Raw genomic sequence first — 3,803 nt, 5'->3', positions numbered from 1 at the left:
ATATCCTGGTGATGCAGTGCACCCCCTGTGACATCAGCCTGTGACATTTGAAGGCCTGTGAGGTCAGCAGCATGGAGATGGCACAGCTCAGGAGAGAGATAAGAGATGCACTTCCCTTCTGCCTAGTTCTTTTCGGGATCAGGAACAGATCAGGGACATCTCCAAATGGTGGCAAAGGCCATGGAATAAAGGAAGTGGAGCCCTGGAGATACCACTACTGCCCCCTTTTACCAACATGCTTCTGCTGTTGGGAGCCCTCCCACACTGGTTGGGTTTGAGGCTTGTCCTGGGGCTTGGATTTTTCAAAAGATGGGAGCAAAGGCACCTGGGTTGGAACAGCCCCTCGGAGTGACTGAACTCTTCACTGCATAGAACTCACTTCTGAAAGAAGGATGTGTTTTACAGAGTGAATTGGAGTACTTGCCAGGGCCTCAGCGCCATCCCCCAGTCTGCCATGCAGGAGGCAGAGGTGGTACACGAGGTAAGGGCAGACGTACCCTCAACATGTCATGCTGAGAGGGAGGAGTAGGGCAGTGCTGCAGACAAAAAGGGGAGTGGGGAGAATGGTCTAGGACAGATGCCGTGCTCTCCTGTAGGCTGCCACAGCCTCCCCATGGCCCACGGCTTTGGGCCTTCAGAGGAGGTGGAGACCACAGAAGGGGCTGAGGTGGGGGGCAGCCTGCCCATTGCAGCTGGGCTGCCAGATCTGCCTGCAGGAGACCACTTGTCTCTTGGTGTCCACAATGGAGGAGGAACCCATTCTGATTTAGGATCTAAGCTCTCTCATTTCAGGAGACCTGTGGCATGCTGAAGGCAGGACTACAGCCCCTGACCGTACTGCACAAAGATGTACTGGTCCCGTGTCAGCTGGACCATGTCAAGTGGGCTGCAGGGAAAGACAAGAGCGACCATGTGCAGCGCTGGGTTTAGGTCTGTCCATGAAAGCTCATCTCTTTCCATGTGCTGAAAAGCAGCTGGACTACATCATGGCTTGTGCAAGAGGAGTGTCAAGACACAGGTTTTCCTGTTTGCAAGTGCCAGATCCTGGTGAACATCACCTAGGTTGGCCCATCTGGCAGCTGTGCACAGCTCTCTCCAAGAACCCATAGAAACCATGGGGAATGTTTGAACCCAACAGTGTCCCTTTCCTGTGGTTGTCAGAGTGAATAAAGTCCCTCACAGTGACATGGAGTCATTGAACTCAACTTACTCCAATGGCTTCCACAAGACTTTAGCCACTTCTTCAGCCTGGCTGCAGACATTTACCTCCTGCCATGCTGTCACCCTGACTGGCTTTTGTCCCTAAACCATAAGGGCTCCCCCAGTCTGCTGCCCAGTCCATAGAAGAGATCCATGCATCCAGACAGATTCTTCACGTGGAGCAACCTCTCGTTGATCATCCTCGCTTGTCTCTTCTGAAGAATCCACACACATTCAGCAAGATCACAATGTCACCCTGACTGGCTCTCCTCTGACCTCACAAGGGCTCCCCCAGAGTACTGCCAGTTCCTTGTCAGGACAAAGGAAGGTGAATCTTATACAGATTTTATTAACTTTATTTTTATTTTAGGAGAGGTGATTCTGCTGGCAAGAATTGTGTGTGCCAAGTGAGGGAAGGAACCCCAGGGATTCCTTCAGGATGTTTGCCAGCAGGTTCCCCTGCAGCCCCAGGGCCATGTGCAGGGAGCCTGGTGGGGGGCAGAGCAAGGGAGGCCTTGGGCTGGGCCTCTGCTGCTGAGCTGGGCCGGGCTCCTGGGCCCAAGGGGAGCTCCTGGCAAGCGGGCAGCGCTGCAGAGAGACAGCTCTGCCCAGGAGCAGCTCCTCTGCACAGCGCAGCAGGGCTGGGGGCACTGCCTGCAGAGACACAGTGCTTAAAGGCAGGCAGAAGTGGCAGCATGCCCAGAGCTCCCTGGGGGAGAAGACTTCCCAGCCCTGCACCCGGTGAGTTTCTGGCTGGAGGCAGGAGAAGCCGGGGGTGCAGGCAGGGGTGTCCAGGGCTGTGGTGCAGAGCAGGGTCCCTGCTGTGCCCCAGGGGCTGTGTGCCGGGGCAGGGCCTCTGCCGCCTGCCAGGCTCAGCACTCATCCTGCCCGGGGAGCTGCCCAGGGCGCTGCGGGGAGAAGCTGCGGCAGGGCAGGGTCCTGCTGCTGATGGGAGGCTGCTGCCTGGGGCAGCCTGCTCACAGCTCCACAGCTCAACCAGGGTGTATCCAAGGGGTCTTTGTAAGAGGAGAGTCAGGTTTACCTGCTTCAGGCTCAGCTCTCCTGAGTTTCTGCTTTCTTTTTTGTTTGGTTCGTTGTTGTTTTTTTTTTTTGTTTTGGCTCACTGGGAACAGAAGTAGACGATTTCCTGTTCCTCAGCCCATAGAAAGCTCCACAACCTTTGCACAGTGTCAGCAGGTTCTGTGGGAACTAGTCTCTAGGACATGCCCTCAGCGAGCTGCCCCTGGACAGAGCCCTGCTGCCAGGAGGTGTCTGAAGGGCAGAGCTGAGCACCCAGCGGGTGGGATGGGGGCTGTGAGCTGCAGGCAGGAGGCGTGGGGACAGAGACCCGGCTGCAGGCAGGGACAGCTGCAGGCAGCACAGCCGTGGGCAGGGAATGGTAGGACAGTGCTAACAGAGTAGTCTGGCACCTGTCTGTCTGCCCTCTAGCCCACAGGATTCAGGATGTGACTCATAGCCTCAGTATCAGGACCTCACTCACAGCAGGCTCTTCTGAGTTCCTGTTGGTCCCTCACCTTGCCTCCCCTGGCAGAAGCTCTGTGCCATTCTTCTCCTTGGAGCTGCAGCTGCTGTTCTTGCTTTATGGCTCCCTGCAGATCTGGCTTTCATTTGCAGCTCATGCACTGACCCTCTGGGTCCCACCACACAGACGTGTCCATAGGAGGAAGGTGCCCAGAGTTCCCCTTCTAACCTGTGGGGCTCTCGGCATTGCAGTCTGTGGGGCTGGGACAAAGCTGTATCTCCTTCCAGGGACTTTCTGAGGCCACAATCATTGAGCAGTTCAATGTGGGTAACGTGACTGAGCCCTAGAGGAGTCTGGCTGAGACCAGGGTAGATGGACAGACAGGCTATCCTCAGTGCACTAAGGACAGTCACTTTGCTTCCCGGGACTCACAAGAGCTCACCTGGTATACCTTACAACTGCCAGGGTTTTCAACCCTTTAAAAATGCTCCTGAGCGTGACACAGATGGCACAAAATAAACCACATCAGTAAAGAGTGTTGAGAGTGGTAATGCTGTGAATTCCACATACATCAGAGGTAGATTTAATCAGAGATCACTCCTGGTTTCTTTTTGTGTAGAGCTGTAGGTCAGATCTGAATCCTCCAGCACACACAGCAGAGACCGCTGCTCCCAGGGCCACATTCCTTCAGCACCAACCAGACCTCAGGCAAGGGAGGAACAGAAATGCCTCAGAAATGGGAAAGTCACTGTAGGGGTGTTTGGACAGGAAGATAAATAGATTTTATCTCCTAATGATCACTGTCTTTTCTTCCTTGGGTAGTCCCCTTTGTCCAGGAGTATCAGATGACCAACAGCAGCTCCATCACCGAGTTCCTCCTCCTGCCATTTGCAGACACACGGGAGTTGCAGCTCCTGCACTTCACTCTCTTCCTGGGCATCTACCTGGCTGCCCTCCTGGGCAACGGCCTCATCCTCACCGCCATAGCCTGCAAGCACCGCCTCCACACCCCTATGTACTTCTTCCTCCTCAACCTTGCCCTCCTCGACCTGGGCTGCATCTCCACCACTGTCCCCAAAGCCATGGCCAATTCCCTTCATGATACCAGGGCCATTTCCTA

Source organism: Anas platyrhynchos, chromosome 36, assembly GCF_047663525.1.
Source record: "Anas platyrhynchos isolate ZD024472 breed Pekin duck chromosome 36, IASCAAS_PekinDuck_T2T, whole genome shotgun sequence".
Classification (NCBI taxonomy): domain Eukaryota; kingdom Metazoa; phylum Chordata; class Aves; order Anseriformes; family Anatidae; genus Anas; species Anas platyrhynchos.
The sequence above is the reverse complement of the archived record's forward strand: the minus strand, read 5'-3'. Positions refer to the sequence as shown.